Source organism: Stegodyphus dumicola, chromosome 5 (genome assembly GCF_044657685.1).
Source record: "Stegodyphus dumicola isolate Sdum_Otavi_A_Nest chromosome 5, ASM4465768v1".
NCBI classification, from domain to species: Eukaryota; Metazoa; Arthropoda; class Arachnida; order Araneae; family Eresidae; genus Stegodyphus; species Stegodyphus dumicola.
In genome coordinates, this window is record NC_140772.1 from 82,983,981 (window position 1) to 83,009,817 (window position 25,837).

The window sequence follows — 25,837 nt, forward strand, 5'->3', positions numbered from 1 at the left end:
TAAAATATAGCTTGAGAAGCACTGTCTGGTTGTTTTTTTCTATCCAGCTTCTGGTACACAGATTCAAAATAGTAACAAGAAATTAAATATGTGAAAACAATTCCTGTACTTTAAGTATTTTAGACATTATTATTACAGAATTCGAAAAAATGGGCGGTCAAAAAGTCATTTATGTGGTATTTTAATGAATTAAAATGTACTTAAATCGTGCTGTATATATTCATTACTGTTAAAAGGTAACGTAAACTGAAGTTAAAAAAGCGCAGAATAGTTAGTAATTGCATCATGACGACTTGAATTACTAAATGAGGAATCGTTATCTTAATAATTACTGATTTTTTATCGAAAAAATTTAGATATGATTTAGATTATGATTATGTTTCATGTTTATTGTTTATAATTAATTGTATGTAATAATACACTCAAATGGAAAAAAAATTACGATGATCATTTTTACTTTTAACATAAAAAAAATACATATATGTATATTTTTAAGCAAATTAAGCAAAAAACATCATCTCGTAGTCGGCAGGATTCGAACCTGCGCGGGAAGATCCCAATGGATTTCTAGTCCATCGCCTTAACCACTCGGCCACGACTACTCGTTCACGTTTAATCTGAGAATCATACAAATCAAAATAATGTAAGTGCTGTTACAATGTTGATGATTAAATTCTACTTAGACACTAAGGGAAATGGACAGCCCCTTATAATCTTACAGCTGTCAAGTAAATAAATAAACTAACCTACATATTAACACAAAAGTTATAATTAACTAACCTATATATTAACACAAAAGTTGGTCGACTGAGTTTTTTAAAAAGTTCGTGTCGAAAATTTAGTTCTAGTCGTATTCAAAAAATTAAGTTAGGAAATGAATAAATAATGCAATCGGGAAGAGGAAGCAAATAATAATAATAAAAAAGTTAGACCTCGTCGTATACATATAGCTGATGTATATTGCAGGAAACATAAACTTCAGCGTTTTTCTGAAAACTGAAAACTGCTCATGAGGCTTTATTTCAGTCTTCACTTTTAGATAGTCACTTTCACTTTTTTATGAAATTGTTCGTAATCTCTAATTTTCGAAAATTATTTTTAAAGGAACTATTCTTCTTTAATTCGCAGGAAGCAAATTACTCTAATTCAAATAATGTTTAAGTACAAATACTGTGTTTATTTATTTATTTTTTTTTTTCAATTCAAAAAAATTAAATAAAATTTTAAAAAATAAAATAAAATAAATCTGAAAGCTCTCAGATTTTACATTATACCCAAAGGGGCGGCTTTTTAACGTTTTGTGTGTTACCTTTATTTATTAAATAACATGTTCTTCGCGCTTAAAATTCAGTTCAACAACAATATCGTAAAATAATTTTAAAATGAGCATACCTTTTTAAATTTAGAATTTCGAATACACAGTCTCGCGCGATGGAGATATTTTGTTTTTCCATGCAATGTTGCTATTACTCGCTTTGAAATCGTTGAGTTAGTTAATAAAATATTCGTTAAAGTTTTACAAAATATGAAATAGATAATAAAATAAATTCCAAATTTGGGCTTCCAGATGCCCATATACGGGTGGAAACGTACGTTATTTAAAGTTTGATGGCCTAGGTATTAGGTAACGTTGTTTAATCACAATGCGAGAAACATTTGTTGTGGCGATTTTCTTCAGTCTGCTAGCTAGCCTTTATTCTTAGCTATAGCACTAGTTCAAATTTTCTTTGGAAGTAAACTTTTTCATAATACCGTCATGTCAATTTTATCTCACTCCTTTTGGGTAGTTTTCCAAGCTTCGTTCAGCGGATGCCGTTTTTCTAAAACTTGCTTTAACAAACCGAAAGCCCAGAAGTCCATATTAGAAAAATCAGGTGATTTTATAGTTATTTCATTAAATAGGATACATTTTATTCCTGTTTCTGATTACTTGTTTGCTAAATAAGCGGCAGTTGGCTTGGTCTTGTGACTACAGGCTTTGTACATAGGCACAACTTGACTGGCATCTTTTCCATATAAAAGGCTGAACAGAGCCGTTTCTAGCAGGGGTTGCAGATCGTAAAAGTACGCGAGAGGCGAAAATCACGGGCGGCCGGACTATCGCGACACCACGACTAAATACTTTAAGTTCATTAAATTCATTGTAAGTACTTGTCATACGTAAGTACTTTTATACAATTTGTCATATGTAAGTACTTTTTATACAATTTGTCATATATAAGTACTTTTCATACAATTTGTCATATGTAAGTATTTGTGAATATGAAATAAAAATTTTATTCATTATTGAGCCTTTTTTCTTTTTAAATCTGGGGGCGGCAATCCTAGAAAAATACACGGGCTGCCAATGGCCTAAGAACGGCCCTGAGGCTGAAATTTCTTCTTTAAATATTAGTTCTAAAATATTCCGCTCATAGTACAGTGAGCAAACGAAGGCACATATTAGAAATTTACCGAATCTCCCTTCTTATATGTTGTTAGAAGCACGTATGTGTTTTTATATGTTGTTTCATTTATGGCACTTGTAGTATAAAATAACATTTGTTACAAAATATTAAGAAGTCAAGATAAAATGATTTTTTTCAACAATTGATACTTCGTGTTGCGCCACGCACTTTTATAATATTGAAGATAATAAAATTCTTATCTGTCGTTGATTCTGACAATAGCGTCTATTTATCACGTACGTGATGCCCAAAACTGAAAACAATAATACCCAGAAGAGAATTTTCTTCGAAGATATCAGCACTTTTTTACATATTTTATTTACAGTACTTCGTAAAAATTACACAATTGACTGAAACGTACGAGGATTTTGTCTGCCAAACAAGCCGAAAAACGAAACTTCCAAAATATACCGTTCACTTTAGATGTTTCTAAAACTTTCAATAACATTTCTTCTGCTGATTCATCACGATTTTATTGCACAGTGGAAAGCACAGATTATTTAATCGTAATCTAAAATATTTTGTGTTTGAATGAACAAATTTTGCAATCTTTAACTAATTTTTTAATACTTTTCAAATATTACTTGTTTTTGTTCGCTATGTTAAAAGCTAAAGAAATAAACAATACAAAAGTAAGATAATATTGTTACGAATTTTGTACATAGATAGCTACTTTTAGTGAAATTATAAGCAAAATTGTTGTATTTCTTTTGTATAATGTAATATGAACAATCTAGAGCGATGAGCTATGCCGGAAAAGTAAGAATACAGGCAAGGCTATTTAACTTTGAGTAAATGGCTATCTCTGTAATATCGCCAAGCTGGCAACGGTTTTGACGACTAAAATCGCCAAATTTTGCGAGAAAATTCCAAAATTCGCCGTTTGGCTACACTTTGGTCCTGCGTAATGGCAAACCGCACATTGAGTTGATCAGTGTTACCGAATTTTGCTTACTGTGCATGCTCAATTGCAACCCTACACAAGGCTGTTTGTTAGTCATTGTTGGGGGAATGTATTTTTTTTTTTACAATTGCATTACTATAGAAATTTGTTGCGTGCTCATTGATGTGCTTCTGTTTCATTTAATTTTGGCTTATTTTTTGTTCATAAATATTACAATTAATATCAGCTATTTGATTTTAATTCAGCAATTTAAATTAATTCTGTAATTTGAACTGAATTTATTCCCTAATTTGATAAAGTATATACGAATGGAACGTATGGTAAATGCGACTATAATTTTTACTTTGTTAAATAAATGCACAAATCTCAACGTGGTGTTAATTTGTGATGAAATAAGTGTAAAAACTCGAGCATTGGGTTTTAATTGTTAAATATAAGATATTATGTTTTATATTTATAATTCTTTGAGGAGTAATTCGTAAGGTAGTAAGCCTGTTTGAAATGCTTAATTGTTTCAGGTGTTAAACTAAAATCTGCATACTGAAATCAAATTCATTTTTTTTTTAATCTTATGACTTTACTTTTTTCTTTTTTTTTTTTTTTTTTTTAACTTTGCAAACTTTTTTTTAGGTGTTTGGCTGTAGGCTGAAAATTCCACTTTGCAATTTTTTTTATTCCTTTCTGAAATTAGCCAAAATTTGCTTTTGTCGCTTACAGAATCTTGTCGCTTAAGTAGGATACCTATACAGCATTCTACGGCTTTAAATAAATACTTCACATTTGGGTTTGTTCATTAAATTTGGATCTGCTGGCATTTTTAATTATAATTTGTTTTTTAATTTTGTTACATTAGTGTATCCTAACATTGTTAGTACATGATACATAACATAATTTCATATTATTTTCAGGTGCGTAAAGCAAAATAAAGTATGATTTTTGAGCGCTAGTAAAATCTCTTTAATTGCAAGCTCGTGGTAGCATTAACACAAATAATTATTTTGGACTTGTATATGATTGTACACACTTAGACTGATTCTTGTTTTTGAGCGAGCATCCTATATATATTTGCTGTAGACAACTATAAATAATAATGATACAATATTAATATAATATTCTGCATAAATCCTTGCTAAATAAAGCTATTTTAGATCATTTGAGGCAAAATTAAGGCAAACATTCAACTTTTGGAACTGTCTTGTAAGTATTAATATATATATATAATATTATTTGAAGGCTTTGTTCCTTAAAAAAATCATTGTGTTTAAAAATGTTGGCTTGTGAATTTATAATTTAAGCTTATATTATGAAAACTTTAGGAGCATAAAGGCGAGTGGATAAAACCACTGAACTCAGGTAATTTGTTTCTGTACGATGTCTGGTTGAATGGACTTTTTGTGGTCTTTCGCATGAAAAATGTTAATGTGATGCTATTTCCTTTAGAAAATTCTCCTCTCCTTAGAACTATTTGATCTCGCTCAATTTTAATGAAGAACACACAGGAGGAGCGTCAGAGGGTCTTCCACTTATCTTGATTTATCACGAAACCACTCGACAGGACTTTCGGATCGCCGTGCACTTTGAGCATCGTACAGACACTTCACTTACAAACAACCATGACTTCTTCGAACCCGAGCCCAACGATACGTCAAACAACAGTACCAAGCACTATCGATCAGGGCGGCTAATTAACCTAACCAAGAGAACTGCACTGCTGTTTTCACACATCATGATGAATTAATAGTTCTATTAAAGGGCATTCTTAAAAAATTTCTCCATGAAGGCATTCCTTCCTTGGCGAGTGGCCTTCTTGTCCTTTTCTTTCATTACATCAACACGTCATCCCGTCAAAATGAATACAAGTAAGAAGATCACATATTGCAAAAATAACACCACCATCTGAACTGATGAAACTCACCAAGTTTTAGTATTTTATGAGTTCACAGATGATATTATTGCCATGAATCACTTATTTATTCATCTACACTCATGTCCATAAATTAAGGATAATGCAAAATCAGGCAAAGGAAGAGTTAGAAGCAAAACAAATTTGACTTATTTGTAAAGCTTATTTATTAAACAAAAGGTAAAGAGCAAAAAAAGATGCAGTATGTTTGATATTATTAAAAAATTTAGCGATTTTTCTCCCTGGAGCAAATTACAAAAAACCCTATTTACAAAAAACCAATATTACATGGTTGGTATGATTGTTAATACATTGTATGTCTCCCAGACAATGCAATACAGTCCTTACAACGCCTAGGCATGCTGAGTATCAAATTATCGATCTGATCTTGGGGGATATTACACCACTCAAAAAGCAATGCTCTCCGAAGTTCCCGTAAACATGTAGGAGGAGGTTGACGGGCTGCAACTCGTCGGTCAAGCATGTGCCACACGTGTTCTACTGGATTCAAGCCCGGTGAGAATGCTGGCCAGTCCATACGGGTGATATCCTCCGATTGAAGGCATTCGCTTACGATGTTTGCACGGTGAGGACGGGCGTTGTCATCCATAAACACAAATTGTGCGCCCATGGCGTCCCGAAACAAACGTTCCAGAATGACGTCCCGATAGATTTGGCTTGTCATGGTTCCAATTTGAACATGCAGGTCAGTTCTGGAACCCAGAACAATTCCACCCCAAACGAGCACTCCTGCACCACCGTAACAGTGTCGTTCAATGATGTTTTCTTGGTGGCAACGGGTATCTGGAGCTCTCCATATGAAAGTCCGGCGAGAATCAGACTGCAAGCTAAACCTGGACTCGTCGGAAAACATCACACAAGCCCACTGTTGCGGTGTCCACAATGCATGCTCTCATACTCCAGGCTAACCGCAGGCGACAGAGAGTTGCAGCAAGTGGAACGCATCTGAGTTGGGTACGCCCACATTCCAGACGGCCAATAATACTACCACGTAAAAAATTATCTAAATGCGTCCTTTGTGTCATAACTATTCGGTTATTGAACTGAAATGCTTATAAAGCGCCTGCGAACAATTTTACTTCTTTGTCTGTATTCCTTATATATCACTCTCTTACACTCTCGTCATTATGACGTACCATCGGTGTCATCTAGTTACTTCCTGAAATTTGCATATGATTCTTGAAGATATGTGTAGTAGTTTTACAGGTGATATATTTATTTTAGAGTTCGATTTCCGCGTGACTCCGAATTATCCTTAATTTATGGACATGAGTGTATTTTACAATATTATTATTCGATGCTGAATAGGATCAGAAAATAATATTATCATTATCGCTAGAATAAACGCAAATCTAGAATTTATTCTTTCCAGACCACAGTTGGACACTTTCGTCAGATAGACTAATTGATTGATATTTGAAGCATTGCTTTTCCCTAAACTTTCTAAGCTCTTCACAGAACGATGCCATTACAGAAAAGCTCTACTAAGACAACTAACTGCTTACAAAGAAGCTTTTCCAGCCTTGAATTTTCAGTTTTAATTAAAAAATGTTTATGAAACCCTTCATTAGAAATAGATGAATGGAATAAATTCAGAAAATAAAAAGCTGGTAATATTCCACAGGTAATCTGTAAAAATTACTAAATATGGATATTTAATTACAAAAGGGAAACGTTCTAATGAAATTTGGCAGACGTTTTAATCGCCAAAACAACACTACATAGCCAAATATTATATATTTCAAGATTCTTGTATTTTCAATTTCTTATTTACAATGATTTTTCAGATAATTTTTTTTAACATTATGTACTTTTGAATGAGCAGGACTATTTGAAGTTTTCTGTATTTGTTTAATTTTCAACAATTTCAAAAACTTTTCGAAAACGTTTTTTGAGTTTTTGACAAAATTGCTGTCTTGTGTCAAATTCAAAAACTAATTTGGGAAAAGATACAGTTAATTCTATTGGCACTATTAATTAGAAAGCTCTTACATTAAAATTAATTCCTAAATTCCTGTAGGAAGAGAAAAACAAAGAATATGAAACAGAGTTTTTAGTCACCAAACTTTCTTCCAAAATTCGCCAAGCTTTAATTTTTTTTGACAAATTTAAGTAAAGAAAACTCTCACATAAATTCTCACTTTGAAAAACATTACAATCTTATCATTTACACCGTTTTACTTTATATACACCTTTAACGACTGTCGTTACATTTTCATAAATATTTTCATTTTTGCAAGCGGAAACAACTATATTTTAACTTGCAACCAAACTAAATGCTTAAGAATCTTTTAATTAGACTTTTAGTGCTAAGCTTTACATTTATTTTAAGGTATAAATACATTAAATATGGCCTGGTTGATGTTTCAAGATTACGTAGCCAAGCTTTTGACATCAACGGACTTTACGTAAGAGGATATTAAACTAAAAAGCTTGATTTCTGAGATTTTTAAAAGATTATGAAAGCTCTAAAGGAAATTACACTTTACGAGTTACAGTTGAATAATGGTGGTGTATTTAATTATGGCAAAGCACGCTAGGGCTATTTGCCTAAAGGGAGGGATGCCTTCCGTGGAGGACTTTCTAAGGGAAACTGGCTCGTATACACGTTACACATGGGGAAAACCACGAAAACACCCATGCAGCCAGCCCGTTCGCGGGATTCGAACCTCGGACCCAACTACCAGTGTTCAGTGACTTTACCGCTCGGGCGCTGGTGGGCCAGTTGAATAATGGAAATTATGGTTGATTCTCTACATTTATTTTTGGCGTTTTCGTTGCATAAATCGAATAGCTTCATAATTTTCCAAAATTTTTAAAAAACTGAATTTAGCAAATTTGGAAAGTCGTCAAATAGGAAATCTCATTATTATTTACAATTTTTTATATATCTATCTACAATTTTTTACACATTATTTGCAATCTATAATAACCTATTTATGTATGTTTAGCATAATAAGTATGCTAAACATATTAAGTACTTATTAAGTAGGCTAAAGTAACAAATTCATTTTTCGTCATGCAACCATGAAATTCTTGATAAGGGCTATTTTTTCCAAGACAATACTCCAAAAAGATACACTGACTATCATAAATTAAGGAAAAATCACAAAAATCACGATTACTCAAAACGTTACATGTAGAATTTAATGAAATTTACCCACAATATACAACACATAGTAAGGTATCAAATAACATAAAAGGAAATTACCAGACAAATATGGTAGTATAGAAGTTAGCACATGTATAAAATGAACAAAACGAAGGTGTCAGTTTGCTATAGGAAAAGTACCTTCAATATGGAATATGATCGCCTCTAGAAGCAATACAGCACATGCAGCGATGTGTGATGCTTTCAATTATGCGGTGTATCAGTTCCATAGGAAGTGAGAGCCATTGCTCTTGCAAAGCAGTTGCAAGCTCGACAAGGGTCTGAGGGGGCGGATTGAGAGCAACTAGACGTATCCTTAAAGCATCCCAAACGTGCTCGATAGTATTCAAGTCCGGGGATCGAGCTGGCCACTCCATGCGCATAATTGTTTCCTGTTGAAGCTAATCATTTACGATGCGAGCCCTGTGTGGTCTAGCGTTGTCGTCCTGTAACAGGAAAGCATCCCCTATTGCCCCGGCATATGGGCGCACATAAACATTAAGGATGTCATCTCTGTAAACTTGAGCATTCACGGTTCTCCTTGGAAAGACATGGAGGTCTATGCGTCCAGCCAAACAGATGCCACCCCAAACACAGACACTGCCTCTTCCGTATGCATCTCTTTCACGGATGTTCGACGGATGATAACGGGTTCTAGGTCCTCTCCATATCAAATAACGCCTTCTATCGCTTTCTAGAGTAAAGCTGGACTCATCCATAAAGAGAACAGCCTTCCATTGATCAGGTGTCCAGTTGACATGTTGTCGTGCCCACTGCAAACGGTCCCTCCTATGGCGTGACGTGAGCGGCACGTAAATGGCTGGTCGCCTCGCATACAGACCACCTTCGTGAAGCCTTCTACGCACAGTTGACGTTGACACCAACCTTCCGGTGGCTGCAGCAAGGGAGGATCTAAGAAGAGTCGGAGTAGCGGTTCTATTCTAGCGTGCACATAATGCCAAATATCGGTCATCGGCGCTCGTCGTAGCAGTTGGTCGTCCTTGGCTGAACCTCCTAGGTGCCGAATCTGTGGTTTGAAATTGCCTCCAAAGTCTATGAACCACAGAAGGACTCACATTTAGCCATCTGGCCACTTCTGTTTGACTTTGTCCTGCCTCTAGTCTCCCAATGGCTCTCCATCATAGTTCTGCAGGCAAATGATGCCTGGAGGTCATTATAACGAATTGGCTATCTCAGATTTCTGTCACTATCACAGTGAAATATGTGGGCTTGCTCTCAAACATGGACTTTAATTCTCCTCGCAGATCACGTATTCCGAGTGCAGTGCCACTAAATTGCATATTACACTTTTACTCAGCTACTCTTACTTGGCAACGTATTCAAATTTTAGATGGTTTGGCTTATTTTTGAGGGAGTTATCGCTATTTTTGTGATTTTTCTTTAATTTATGATAACCAGTGTACTTACTATTTTTAATGTTTTTAAAGCTAAATCGTTGGTAATAAGAGAAAATCCGGAGACGCAGAAATCAATTTCACATTCTTTCTATACATCTGTAGCAACAAGAAATAAAATAATAAACCAAGATTTACAATTTAAAAAAATCTATAAAACATAATATTCATCCGCTTTTTCCGGAGCCTGTGGCCCCATATGAAAACTATTTACTAGGAGATAAATGGAAATAAATTGTGACCCTTGATGAAGCATGGATTTACTTAATGACTAAAAAAAAAAATAAAAAAAAAAAGAGTCTATTTATTAACGGAAATGAAGAGGGGAAAGAAAAAGTGAATACCTGGTTTCCATCAATGCAAAGAAAGTAAATTTCAGTAAGGAGTTTACGATCGCCTCAGAATTCGTTTGCAATGAGAAATTAAAAATAAAAAGTTGGATAAAAGTTGAAGTAAACTCAACGAACTAACAAAAGAAAGTTTTACGTTCGATATTTACAGAAGAAATTCCGTTTCTTTATCCTAATGATTTTCAAAGAGAGAAATTTCATCAGGGCAAAGCAATAAATCATACTTCCAAAAGTGTCATTGCATTCCTTGAAAAAGTGAAGACTGATTCAGTTACATAATTCTTATTATGTTAATTAGCCAGTTATAAGGATTTAGACCTTTGCTATAACTTTTTCCCGTTTCTCACCAGAGATGTAAATGAGTTTAGAGATTATTTAAACTGAGGTTTTGGGACTGTAAAGTACAGCGTGTTTATATCTCTTAAGGTCCCGCTACTTAGTTTTGCCAGTTCTCTGATAAGATTGTAATTATTCAGCTTTATGTTATAGCTGCCGTCAGTTTAAACTGTTTCGCCTTTTAAAGTTCTGAGCCAACTTAGTATTAAATTGTACAGTCGTGATTACTAGCTCACATTTTAAATTAAAAATTTTTCTCCACAAGTGGGGCCTGATTATGTGAGCCCGAGAGGTGTATTTTATGTTCAAGTTTTTATTTAAATAAAAAGATTTGTTTTAAACCTTTTCAAGACTCTGTAGTTCATTTCAGACACAGCGATAAATCCTTTAATGTCTGTTAGGAGTTTGATGCTACTTTATCCTCCTAAAGTCAAACTCTATAAGGTTTTGCATATATACCTTTTCAACGTATTCCTGCTAAATCTCCTTACGTTTTACCTACGACTATTGTGCATTTGGTTTCTGAAAAAGGTCTCTTTCTAAGCGCAAACCAATTACGATTGATGAACTCTGGAATGTAGTAGAAGAGGAGGGGTATTGGTATCCGAAAAGTCCTTCTATCACTGAAATCACGAGGTAGACTAATATGTCGAGAAAAAAGGCTATTAGATCGAACATTAAAAAATAAATAAATAAATAAAATAAAAAAAAATACTCTTTACATTTTAAAATTTAATTAAACGCATCGAAATCGTTCTAAAATTATGTAAACATCCTCTGTACATCCGAGATTTGAATATGTTTCATTCTTTCATTACAGCCGAGCATAGGTCAGCGCGAGGCTGGAATGTGTAATGAAATTACACTAAGGTATGTGCGCTATTTTATTCACAATTATTATTAAGTATTAAATTAATTAATATTTTTTACGGTTTTATCTTGATTTAGCCTATTTTATTTTAGCAAAATATATGATGATATTGCTAATCAATGTTATTTATTTTATCGTCCATTAGATGGAAATACCCATTTGTCACCCATAAGATGAGAACGACGTCATTACAAGTAATAAAAAATGACATTTTATGTCAAGCTGAGAAAGGTTAGGAATTAACATATTTTATATTTTTATGATGACTGTGAATAAATTTTATTAATATTATTATATACAAGTGGACTTTGTCCCTGAAGGACTATTGTTTTCGTTTTGTAATTTTACGTTGGTTCACTATAAATGTCCGTTTCCCTTTTCAAACTGTTGCCACCAATTCTAATAAAACAACAGTACACAGAGCCATCGAATTTTGAATGACGTAATCCTACTGCGGATATGGGCATGTGGAAGCCCAAATTTGAAATTTGTTTTATTATCGATTTCATATTTTGTAAAACTTTAACGAATTTTTGATTACCAAACTCAAGGATTTCAAAGCGAGCAATGGCAACGTTGTACAGGAAAAAAAAAAAAAAAAAAAAAAAAAAAAAAAAAAAAAAAAAAACATTTTTATCTGCATCGCGTGAGATTCTGTGTCGGAAATTCTAAAGATATGCTCAATGTAAAACTATTTTGCGATATTGCCCTTGAACTGAATTTTATGGTTTAAGAACATTAAATAAAGGTAACAGACAAGATGTTAAAAAACGACCCTCTGGACGTAATTTAAAATCTACGCTAAATAAAACAACATCAAACTGAGCCTTTACTTCTCTCAAACTCGAAATGAATTGAGCGCGTGAAATTAAAAAACATTGCTACCAAAAGTAAGGACATATCTTTACCCTTATCTTAATCCTAACAGCAGAACGAACGTGCACATGATTTGAAATATAATTACTAGGATCGCCTTAAAACATATAGCATAGATAACGTTGCCCATTTGTCAATTTAATTTAGAGTATACTATTAAATTATTAATTATTTTTATGAGGAAAATAGAAGCAATCAAATAAATGAATAAATATATAAAAAAAGCACTTTTTTTTTTTTTTTTTTTTTTTTTTTTTTTTTAAATCTTGAGTCTTAAAATTTGAGGCCACTCGGTTTATGAAGCCTAAAGCGCGCTTCATGCGTCTGTATGGAAACGCGCCACCGTTTATAATATGGTAAATAGAAAATAACTTCAAAACTAATGATAATCTTTATTTATTTATTTATTTATTATTATTATTTTTATTATTGCGGAATAAGTGTGCAAACAGTGTTGTGTATATGCAGTCGTGGTCGAGTGGTTAAGGCGATGGACTCGAAATCCATTGGGGTTTCCCCGCGTAGGTTCGAATCCTACCGGCTGCGAGCTATAGGTACTTAGTTTCTTTTGTTTTTACCTAATGGGAGACATTTACAAAGCGAAATGTTGTTCCTTATTGTTGTTTTTTTTATCAATAACCTTTTTAGTCCACGTTTAATCTGTCTCTTATTAATTAATAAGCGATTTAAGCAATAAATCTCGTTTTTAATAATATTTTTTCTGATTTTTTTAATATGCTTCATTGAAATAAAAATGAATTTAATCCTATTAAAAACATTACATATTTTTATAAAATTACAATACGTGTACTCATTAGGCATTGAAGTCATTATGGATTTTTTTTCCTTTTTAGCCCAAAGGGGCCGTAGCTCAGAACTAGTACTCTCAAAACGGCATGTTGTGGCGTTTCACTATAAACGGCGAATGATATTTTAGAATTGTTGCCACCCAAATATTATTGCCCTGTATTATATTTAAAGAAATTAAATAATGACGAATCTGTATGAATGTGTGTATATTTCTCGCATTGTGAAAAAACGATGGTACCTATAATTATCAAATTTTGTATAACGTCAACCGGAATTGTCTACCGGAAAATTTAAAGATACGCTGTTTTTAAATATTTCGTAATGTTGCTGTTGAATTGAATTTTGTGCGGTTTAAGTGCGAAGAATATGGTATTTAATAAATAAAGTTAACACACAAAACGTTAAAAAAACGCCCCTTTGGGCATAATTTTTCTGAAGGCTTTGAGATTATTATTATTTTTTTTTTTTATTTTTTGAAAAAAAATTTAATGGGCAATACTTATATTTGAGAAAGTTTTATATTCGCTTTGAAAAATAACAATGCAAGCAGTTTGATATTCTTACCACAAAAATGACTGAAAGTTCAAAATTTTCACTTTTAAAAATAATTTTCAACTTGCCTAGTGATCAGCTAATTAAGAGTCATTCGAGGAATAATTTAATAGGCCGCGCGATGAAGTCATGTGGAGCCTCGCATCAAAAGTTCCAAAAACGTTTACCCTCCGCAGCCGGTAGGATTCGAACCTACGCGGGGAAACCCCAATGGATTTCAAGTCCATCGCCTTAACCACTCGGCCACGACTGCACACTAAAACGCCGCTTATCTAGCACCTGTTTCAGAAGCAATAAAATTCGCGGAAATGTTAGCTTCTTGCATGTTAAACTTGTAGCGGCCCAGTTATTGCATGATAAATAATTATTTTTTACTTCATATATTTGTTCATGTGTTTAATTATTTTATAAAATTAACTTTAATATTTTGTTAATATTCATATTTATATTTCTTTTATGCTGAATGGCAATAAGTAGTTCATATTTATATTTAAATTTCTTTATGCTGAATGGCAACTAGTTCTGATTCATGATTGCTAGGTTTTGGTTTCAAAACGTTGGGCGTAGCGTCGCATTTCGATAGCTGGAAAATAAAATGCAATAAACTTAGCTATTTGTTTATAATTCATGCTGTTCCTAATCATAAATTAATTTTAAACATTAGTAGCCAAGGCCACAAACTCACTATTTTTATGTACCTTTCTCTCAGGAAATATGAAGGTTGGAAATTAGAAATATAAAATTTCTATGGAAATTAGAATGATACAGTCCGTACATTAGTAACAATTTACTTTTTTTTTTTACGTTGAATCAACAATTTAGTAAATTTTTTTAAATTGAAATTCACTTTTCTACTTGTACTTTTCCTGACCTTAGAACGCTTCTCATTCTGTAAATCTCTTTATTTAAAATGTTCCGTGCTATTACAAAAATATATTGAAACATTTTAATTCACTGCTTATTATAATGGGAGACAGAGAGAAACATTTATTTTTAAAACGAATCCTATTTTGAAGGGGGAAAAAAATAGGTTTAAAGATTTTTTTCAACACTATTTCTAGCACTATTTAAATATTGAATAAATTAGATTTTGAGTAAAAAAAATCAGCATGGTAGTTTTAGTTTTAGTTTCTAAGAAAGGCAGTCTGTCCGTTATTTGTTACAAATGTCTTCCAGATTTTCTTTCGAAAATTTAGTCTTCTGTTAAATGTTTTTATGATATTTTGACCTCTCTTTAGCACCTACACGTTCGTTTCCAAATTGGTTTTATATTTTATCGAAGTGGAAGTTAAACTGGTCTCTTGTGAAACGGTGTTTAAAACATCCGGGTATCTGGGCGAACCTTACCTAGAATCGAAAAATGCAAAGCTTCGATATAGTAGCTCAATTAACTTAAGACTGATTATAATAAAACTGTATATATATAGATTAATACTAATATTTCTTTTTTCCCCTTTCTAATAATATAAAAAGTATTAGAATTTGACAAGAAAATGGATAATGGGGAGAAGCATCAATAAGTCGGTACAATAAGCTAAATGTAAGAACCTTGAATGAACAATATCTAAACTGCTTTCAGCTCGTATGCGCTTTGTCACATTTTTCACGTATTTAATACTATTTTTAAATGAAGCAAAAATCTCAGTGAGACAGTGAGTAACATCCTTGTGCTGAAAATTTTTTTGCCTTACTTAAACTTCAAATTTGGAATATGAAAATACGAAAAAATTTCAGAATCTAAAGTTTTAGTTACACAAAAATATAGAGGAAACAACAGAAGGAACCCTTTCTCTCCACGGCTGATACAGTGCTTCAGAACTTTGACAGATTCTTAGGAACTTAAAAACTGAGTGATATACGGACGTGAGAAATCTTTGTACCTGTACATATATAAATAATTAGATAACTGTATATGTGAAACAGATAAATAATTAGATAACTGTGCCTGTTAACTTTTAACTGAAAAGGGACTGACCAAACTGAACATTTAATTCTAACTGGTTTACTTGGCTTTATTTAATTATGGCAAAGCACTCCAGGGCTATCTGCTTAAGAGAAAAGATGCCTTCGTGGAGGACTTTCTAAAGGAAACTGGTTTGTATACACGTTACATATACAGAAAACCGCGAAAACACCCGCGCTCTCAGCCCATTAGCGGGAATTCGAACCCCGAAATTTGTCTCTCAGCCGCTGGTAAGCCAGACTAAAAGAAAAATAAATAAACAAAAAACAATAAAAAAAATTCTGAAAGGTGTAAGATTTTAAATGAAGTCCAAAAGGGCGTTTTATGTTTTGTGTGTTTATTTATTAAATATCATGTTTGCACTTAAACCATAAAATTCAGTTCGATAGCAATGACGCAAAATAATTTTAAAGTGAGCCTATCTTTAGAATTTCCGATGCACAGTTCCGTGCGCTGGAGATAAAAAGGTTTTTCCCCCCGCAGAGTGTTGCCATTGCTCGCTTTTAAATCGTTGAGTTTGTTACTCAAAAATTCGTTAAAGTTTTACAAAATATAAAATCGATAATAAAACAAATTCCAAATTTCAATTTTAGTCTTCCACATGCCCATATTCGTAGGAGGATTACGTCATTTAAAATTCAATGGCTCTGTGTACCGTTGTTTTATCACAATGCGAGAAATATGCATATATTTATGCAGATTTTTCATTATTTCATTTCTTCGAATATAATGCAGGACTCTAACATTTGGTGGCAACAGTCTGAAAAGTGAAACGTACATTTATAGTAATTCAAAGCAAAATCGCAAAACGGAAAAAAAAAAAAAAAAAAAAAAAAAAAATTTCAAGGATAACAGGGAAGAAAATGCACGAAATGCTTTCAAGTAATTAAGCGAACCTTATAATAGTTCTTGAAACACATTTGTGTAATAAAAATGGCTATTAGTTGCATCTTGCATTATCAATAAAAGAAAACCATAGAGTTAATATCTTTACATATTCAAGAATAAATTTATTAAAATTTATGAAGTGTTACAGAATGCTCCAGACATTTTCGTTATAATAAATAAGAATGTTAAAAGTTTATTTAATGTCACGAAATTCAAATACATTTTCGGAGAATTTGAAATATGTGAAATGTATTACAATACGTTTCAGTTATAATGAAGGAGGGTGAAGTGTACTGAACAATTTAGATGAAATACCGCATTCTCAAATTTGCAAAATAATGTGCACTTTTAGTAGGTAATTCATGACGAAGGAAACGGGGAGGGTGGGAAGTGGTTATTTCGGAAATAAAATAGGTCATCTTACGAAAGCCTATGGGGAGATCACTGTATTCGCCAATATTTATGAAAAGTGGTTTAAAGAGTTAAATATTTAATACTGACGAAAATGCCGCCTAGTCGGAATGGTGGCGAATTACTCTGACTACCGTACCAGGTGAATTTAAAACCAGGTGGGGAAGCTAAGAACTTGAATTTATTTTATACAAGTATATCACAAAAATACGTCAATTATTAGCACACAGAATAAATCATTTAAAAAGTAATTTTTTTCTGAACTTCTTAACCGTTTACTATATAAATGCTATCATATAAGCGTAAAAAATAAAATGCGTTTCCAACGCATCAAATAGTAAGCTAACTGCAAAATTTCTACTTTAGTTACCGTGCACACTATCACCTGCACCAAAAATAAAGTTTAATGTAAGAATAACATTTTTTTAGAAACAACATAGACTGCGTTCTTATCTTTGCATTTCTTTGATCCTGTCTATACATTTCTTTCCTTAATTTAATTCAAACAGCTATCTCCCCCTAAAATGAAATGTAGTTCATAACATTTTACCTTTTCCTGTTTATACCATTTTACGCTCAAAAAAGGAAATGTAGAAAAACCCTAAAGCTTTAAAAATTGAATTTTTTTTTTCCTGAATTATTTCAGTTCGATTGAACAGTGAAAATTTAATTTTTTATCATTTGGCGGTGGTAGAAAATATTTTATAAACTTTCGCTGAGATGTTAGATTTTAATCGGAAATATTCAGAACTCAAGCATATTTTAATATTTTATTTAAAATAATAAATAATATTATAGGAATAAAGATAGACTTACATTTTTTTATATTAATAAACAAAGCATCACATGATTACAAGCCTATAATTAGGGTTTCTTGAGGTGTTTGTAATCTTATAATTAAGACTGATGTATCTATATTAATGCTTGTTTACTTCCTTTTAGGAAGTAAAAGGAGTACTTACTGTATTGGCAAAAAAAAATTCAGATATTATATTTCAACGGAAATATCTATTTTAACCGCTCCCGAACCCGTTTTGACTTTTTGGGAACCCGTTTTTATTTTTTGGGTGACATCAGTGTGTACAGACAGAATAAAGGACTCTTGTTCCCATAATGGATTCTAAAATGGATTCAAAATTGAATTTTTCGTAACGTCAAGTAAGTGCGTATGTTCGTGTGTGTGTGTATCTCTCATTAACGAAAAAACGATTAGCCTCCCAGAATGTTGAAATTTTTATGTATTAGGACTACTGTAACATCTAGTACACCTCCCATTTTTATTGCATTCGGCAAACGACAAAAACAACGGCGAAGAAACTACCGAAATTGAGTGGAATATTTAATTTCTTAATTTGCAATTTTTGATACTGTTTTCAACTTCCTTGAGGGATCGGTTATTTAAGTTCGAATAATTCGAGGAAATAAGTTTAAATGAAGTGCAGAAAAAATTTATATAATTTAATGGTCCGTGCTTGGAAGTAATGTTGTGTCCACTACTCCTTTACAGCATTACAAACAAGTTACTTACTTAAGTCCAGTGGCTATGAGTTATATAGAAAATTAGGTAGAAAACTGATAAAGAGGTCAAAACATGTTTTGATGCTAAAATGATTAATCGACAAACAACATCATAGCAATCAAGCAGTTAGAAACAAATAGAACTTTTGCTACAAACTTTAATCTTCGAAAATATTGAAACACAGAAAGAATAGAGATAAATCATCAAACAAAGTGAAATGCAGATTAGTTGGTTTGTGTACATTGAAAAGCTTTTTAAATGTCGAGTTAGTTATAGAGTGCTTCGAGAAAAAACTTATAGATTTTTCAACCAAATAATGATAAGTTGAAACGAGAACATTCTATTCTATTTTATACGATAATAAACTGAAGAAAAATCTTTGAGTCAATTTTAACTTTTCTGACGCTTTTTAAAACGAAACGTGATTTCAAAAGTCTCATTCTCCAGTGATTAAAAATAGACGTACAGAGTGTGCAAAAAGTCTTACCTGATTGTATAAATTTACTGTGCGAGAACTATTATAACTAAACATATATGGATTTTTGGAAATATTAATTGCACTAATTAAGTTTTTTAATTAGCATTACTACTCTAATAAATTTCAAATTGTACTCCCTTTGTAGCTTGGAGAAGGTCAAATCGATATTCTAGTTCCCGCCACATGTTCTTCAGTATTTGCTGTGTAACTTTAGACGCACCTTGTGTTATTCTCAAATATCACACTATCACGAACTCCTATGATAAAGCTTCTGTTCATGATATGTTTCTGTCCAGTTCACCCAGAGTCGAATTACTCACAGTACCTCGCAGCTACTCACAGTAGCCCTGCCACGTCTTCTAAACCGCTGCTGATGGACAATTTAGTTTCACGATACCACGAAATATATTTAGCCTTTGTCTTTCAGTAGCTGCATGTAGAAAGTCGTCAGTCGTCAGCTGCATGTAAAAAGCTTTAACAACAGCTCTACGTAAAGATAAAAGTTTTACATATCTATTTTTCGCTGTTATTTCGTGCAAAAGTTTTGCAATTCGGAAAGACGTTTAGTTTGCCTAATACAATGTAAAAACAAAGCCATTATTTAATACATTTGCACTTAACCGCAGCCCCCCAAAAAATATGATGTTATAAGAACGTATGTAATAATGGTTTTTTAACACCGCATCAAAATTCGTTTTGGCAAAAAAGAAATGTGTGTCTCTCACACAGGTGATCATAATAAGAAATAGAAGTGAAACGCACCCGAATGGGATATTAGTCTCGAAACAGCATGTGCGTTGATCGCTATAGACGGCGTATCACTTTTCAAATTGTTGTGGAAAAAAAAGGTGGCATCGAATTTTGAATAACGTAGTCCTCCACCAGAAGATGGAAATTTGGAAACCCGGATTTTGAGTTTCGAACTTGTTTTATTATCTTTTTCATATTTTGCAAAACTTTAACAAATTTTTAATTAATAAACTCAGCGATTTCAAAGCGAACCAGTGGCAACACTGTGCAGAGGGAAAAAAAAAATTATTTGCGGCGCGAGATTGTCTATCCGAAATTCTATAGGTATGCTGTTTTTAAATATTTTATAATATAACTTTTGAATCGAATTTTATGTAGCGTAAGAGCCAAAAGCGGGATATTTAATAAATAAGTAAACACACAAAACATTAATAATAAAAAGAACGAAAAAGTAAGTTTTATAAAGCCTTATTAGTAAGAAAACTCAACATTGGCATGATGAACTGAGAAAAGACTGAAAAGAACCGAAAAAAGTATGCCAACGCTTCTTCGGGGATTTTAAAAGCAGCATGCGTGCTGCTTTTAAACTTTTCGCAATTTTGAAGTTGAACTGTATATGGCGTCGCACTTATAAGTGCGAAAAAGAAAATAATAAAGGTAACAAAACAAAAAAATGTAACAAATTAAAAAAGGTTAGAAGTAAGTGTAACAGTAACCTGGTAAACTGTGAGCTCAGCGAGAGAGTAAAAAACCTTAACAAACCTGTTTGGCCGACCTGTTTGGCTGTTTCGCTGTTAGATTATTATAAAGATAAGTCTATAAGATATTTATTCCGCCTTCTTAGCACGCCTTTGGGGTGTAGAGGTCAGCACGCTCGGCGCGTATTCGAGAGGTCGGTGGTTCGAGCCCCGGCGAGAGCATTGCTTACTTTTATTAATTTGTATGAGTCTATAAAAATAATTTAAAAAATTAAAATAGAAAAGCTACAATCATCCAAATCATATTTGACATAAATATTTTCTGTGTTAAATTGAGCTTTACTGGTTTTTAAATATGGTAGAAATCGAAATTTAAAATTTCCATAGATTTTACTCCATAGTTTTGTACTGAAATGCAATTCTTAACTGTGCAGATTCATTCGTTGATTTTGAAATGTCACCATATGATACATCACCTAATTTTAAAGCACTCAAAATGTAGATGAAAAATAACGGCTGCTACGTAAAGAAAATCTATTGTTTGTAATGTACATTATTCTGTTTTAATCTATAAACATTCAACAATTTTTAAACGATATAGTTTTAGTTAAATACTATTCATTGGAATGTAAATTAGTTGAATGAAATTTTCAAAAAGTACGAGAAATTTTTATTTTAAAGTACATTTAAAAAGCAAGATTTCCAAACCTTGAATTTTAGATTGATTAAAAGAATATACATGATTTTATGCGTTGAAAAGAACGATATCAGTTCAAGTAATTCAACAAAATTTCTAAATATGAAGTTTTTGAACTGCAAAAAAACAGCCAATTTGCTGACAAAAATTTGGCAATATTCTAAAATGCTGGTAAATAGAACAGCAAAACAAGGCTGTTCCGTCGGAGTTGGTTTCATAGTTAACTATCTAGTACATAAAAATTTAGCAGCTAATTGTTTTAATGTTATTTATTTCTAAATGACTAGAATGGTTTGAAATTTTTCTGCGTTATTTAGGTCGTACTGGTAAAAAGCATACACGATTTCATAAACTATTGCAAAACCAATAAAATGACAACCAAAAAACAATAAGTATAAAAAATAAAATAAATCTGAAAGGTTATAGATTTTAACTGTCGCCCCAAAGGGTTTGTTTAGGTTTTTTACGCTCTCGCTGAGCTCGCAGTCTACCAGTCTACTCTTACACTTACTCCTTCTAACCCCCTTTTTTTATTAAGTAGCGTTTTTTTCGCTCTTACGCCATACACAAGTCAACATCAAAATCACAAAAATTTTAAAAGCAATATAGCAGCATATGTTTAGAACTCACTCCCGATGCAGTAAAAAGTGTTGGCACACATTTTTATATTTTTTTCAGACTTTTCACAGTTCATCATTATCAATGCTCAGTTTTCTTAGTAAAATGGCTTGCAGAACTTTTTTTTACCTCTTTATTATTGACATTTTGTGTGATAATTATTTATTAAATATCATGTTCTTCGCACAACGCCCCATAAAATCAAATTGAGCAGCAAAATCACAAAATATTTCAAAACAGCATATCTTTGGAATTTCAAAATCAAATTTAGAATGAGAAGCATTCAAGGGGAAGGAAAAGTACAAACAGAAGAGTGACTTTCAAATCAAAAAACACTAAATTAAGAAATTCGTAAAATTACTAAATTATTGTTTCAACATAAAAAAATAAATCGTTACAAATGTGTGGACTATATCATTCTAATTTCCAAAGAAATTTTATATTTCTAATTTCCAACCTTCATATTTCCTGAGAGAAAGACATATAAAAATAGTGAGTTCAACATGCAAGAAGATAGAGGATAAATTTTTCGCGTATTTTGTTGCTTTTGAAACAGGTGTTAGATAAAGGACGAGATATCGCGCAGTCGTGGCCGAGTGGTTAAGGCGATGGACTTGAAATCCATTGGGGTTTCCACGCGTAGGTTCGAATCCTACCGGCTGCGGAGTGCATTTCCTTTTGAAACTTTCGCGGATAACTACCCTGAAAAACACGATGCGAACACCACATGACTTCCCCGTACGCCATGTTAAATTAAATGTACTTAACTGTTGCACTTCATTTAAACTTGTTTCCTCGAATTCCTCTGAATTAACTGATCGCTCGAGGCAAGTTGAAAATTACTTTTAAAAAATGCAAATTTTGAAATAAAATATCCCGGTCAGTTTTTGATGTACGGATGTCAAACTGCTCGTATTGTTATTTTTTCACAGCTAATATAAAACTGTCTCAAATTTAAGTATAGCCCATCAATACTTTTAAAAAAGTAAAAAAATAAAAATCTCAAAGCTTTCTGATATTATATTATGCCCAAATGGGCTTTTTTTTTAACGTTTTGTGTCTTACCTTCATTTATTAAATATCATGTTCTTCGCACTCGGTACGACATAAAATTCAATTCAACGACAATATCACAAAATATATAAAATCAGCAAATCTTTAGAATTTCTGATAGACAGTCCTGGGTGCTAGAAATAAACATGTGTTATATTTCGTACAGTGTTGCCTCTGCTGGCTTTCAAATCGTTGAATCTGATACTAAAAAGTAATTAAAGTTTTATAAAATGTGAAATATATAATAAAACAAATTCGAAATTCAACATTCTTGCTTTCAGGTGCGCAAGTTTGGGTGCAGGATAACGTTTTCAAAATTTGATGGCTATAGGCCTCGTTGTTATTTCACAATGCGAGAAACATGCATATATACATGCAGATTCTTCATTGTTTAAGTTCTTCAAAAGCAACAGGAAGGGCAATAATATTTTGTGGCAACAATTTGAAAATTGATACAGCTTTTTATAACGATTCACTGCAAAATTCCATTTCGAGACTAATAGTCCATTTAGGTTAACGCCCCCTTTTGGGGTAAGTGAGTGAATTCATAAATGGACAGTATAAACTGAGATTCTGCAAGTAATTATTTGTTTATTATTTGACATTTTCATTCCAGGAATCAAGCTTCTGCGAGTTTGGGAAACACCATTTCGAAATTTGGGGAGTAGCAAAATATCATTATAAATATTGTAACATATATTTCTGTTCTGTGCATAAGAAAATCTTGAAGAAATATAGATCAGAATGCGTAGAAGAATTAAACAATTTTAAACGCTAATTAACAATTAAAAAATTTGTGAACTTTTTGTAAAAGTATCCTTAATGCTTAACAATAAATTACAATAATGCTATGTACAACCATATTACCACACATAGCTTATATTTACTTCTTTAAGACTCCCCTATGCTAAATCACAATTATTTATATAAAAATTCAGAGGACCGTCTCTAGACGATTAACTTTCTAAGATAACTGTCTCTGAAACTGATCACTTTTTCTGAAAACATAAACACTACTATTGAAAATCAACATCTCTAAAGCAACTATGTCTTCAAAATCATCTAGAATCATGGGTGATCGTCTTAGAGAGGGTTTATTGTATTAAAATCTGGCGAATTTTATTATATTATAATACGTGCTTTTTTATATATCTCTTAAAACAGAAATTCAGTGTTTTATCACAACTGTTAAATTTCAATGAAGAATTTAAAAAGGGAACAAAGAATAAATTGTTCTTTCAAAATTTTAAATACAGCATAGAGGAAGACTCATAATCAGATATATTGGACTGTTGAATGAAAAAAAAAAATTGCATGGAGGTTATTTGCCTAGGAAAATAATGCCTTCGCATATAATCTGCTAAAGGAAATCGATTTTCATTTATGCTACCCGTTTGAAAAACCTTAAGTATCTTACGTATCTAGCCCTTTGCTGTGATTTGAACTGAGGTCCAACTTTTAATGTTGTCTTAATCGTTCAAGCGTCGATGAGTGCTACTAATCAAAAACAACTTCGCATACTATTTGATGGAATAAATAAATAAAATGAATGAAAATTTTATTAAAAAATAAAATAAAAAGAGTAATTAGTTCTTAAAATCTGTAGCATTACGGTAACAAAAGTTTTGAAAATTAGTAGGGTAAACAAAAGTTTTAAATGAAAAAATATCTTCGATCTGTTTAGTCGCAAAGCTTAAAATGTGCTAAGTAATGAATTTAAATAAATTAAGAATTTAAAACTACGAATTTAACTTATTAATATTATTAAAAATAATTAGAAAACGCCTCGATTGTAACATTAAGTATTGTGCAGCAAAATTGGATCTGCTTCTTCTTCGAAGTTCTTTCTTCGCTGTCTCTCTCTTTTTTCTCTTTTGTTGACGGTTCTGTTTTTAACCTTCTACTTTTTGCTTTAAACGCTCTGCGTGTCAAATCGTATTCCTAAATCTTATAATCTTACGATCACCCTCTTCAGAAGATACTGGTTTGACCAGTCAACCATGATTCAACTTAGGACTTCTCCATTTTCAATTTAAGTCGTTATTCAATTTCTCTAATTAAATCTCATGGACAGTTGTTTATTCTGAATTTAATTTTTCAGCAGTCATTATAATACTTAAATGTCGACGACGCTGCATATATGAATGATATTTTCGCTAACACGGAGAGCTGAAGGTTGTGCTGTTCTTTCATATTTAGACAAATTTTTCATTCCCCCTCTTGGAAACTTTTGATCCATTTGAATAACGCTGGAGGATATGTCATGCACCCTTCATACACCTGCTACTTTTAAAATTTCATTTCCATTCTTTCCGAATATAATGAGAAAATTTATGTTAATTATTTGCTCTCTTAACATATTACTCTTCATCAATCAGGCGCAATATATCAAATTTATAAATTTATCTTAACTCATTTTAACGCGTTCAGCGAAAATTATTAAATTAAGGCAAACTAATCCAGATTATTTCTCCTATCTTTTGCTATCGTACCAGAGTTATCGTAACAGAGTAAAAATCTTCTCTTTTGCGTCGACAAGAGTTTTGTTTGTTCCTTGAAATTATTTATTTAACATATTTAGTTTTTCAAAAATATCGACTATATAACTCACAACTGTTTTTACAGTCGACAATTAATAGAAGTTCCGATTCAGATTTGTCACATAAAAAGTCTCTAAGAATGTCAAACACTTCTATAAATCTTTTCAAACAGTTCGTTTTCGAGAGCTACTTTACTTCATTGTGAAGTAAAAGTCTACACTGTGCATTTTGGTTTTCATAAATAGCTCGAAAAGACCATCACATTTGTCGTTAGCTTTGACATTGATGCATTTTATAGTATTTCATGTGTGTGTGTGTGATTATGGCAAAGCCTCGAGGGCTATCTGCCTAAAGGGAGGGATGCCTTTCGTGGAGGACTTTCTAAGGGAAAGTGGCTCGTATACACGTTACACATGGGGAAAACCACGAAAACGCCCATGCAGCCAGTCCGTTCGCGGGATTCGAACCTCGGACCGAACTACCAGTGTTCAGCGACTTTACCGCTCGGCCGCTGGTGGGCTTTAGTATTTCATGAGAACAGAAGAAATAATTTTAGCTACTAAGTTTTCCCTCTGCACACAGTGTA

General features: G+C 32.4%; 1 protein-coding gene and 4 non-coding genes across 7 annotated transcripts in view; 2 read left to right on the forward strand and 3 right to left on the reverse strand.

The window, feature by feature from the left end:
- The window catches only part of LOC118189551 (photoreceptor-specific nuclear receptor-like), a 125,515-nt gene that overhangs the window by 22,723 nt on the left and 76,955 nt on the right, over window positions 1–25,837 (reverse strand). The gene's annotated exons all lie outside the window — the stretch shown is intronic.
- On the reverse strand, window positions 521–602 carry TRNAS-AGA (transfer RNA serine (anticodon AGA)). The gene has a single exon. It is a non-coding gene; the product is annotated as a tRNA-Ser (tRNA).
- Window positions 12,739–12,820, forward strand: TRNAS-CGA (transfer RNA serine (anticodon CGA)). The gene has a single exon. It is a non-coding gene; the product is annotated as a tRNA-Ser (tRNA).
- Window positions 13,808–13,889, reverse strand: TRNAS-UGA (transfer RNA serine (anticodon UGA)). Its single transcript has one exon. It is a non-coding gene; the product is annotated as a tRNA-Ser (tRNA).
- On the forward strand, window positions 22,241–22,322 carry TRNAS-UGA (transfer RNA serine (anticodon UGA)). The gene has a single exon. It is a non-coding gene; the product is annotated as a tRNA-Ser (tRNA).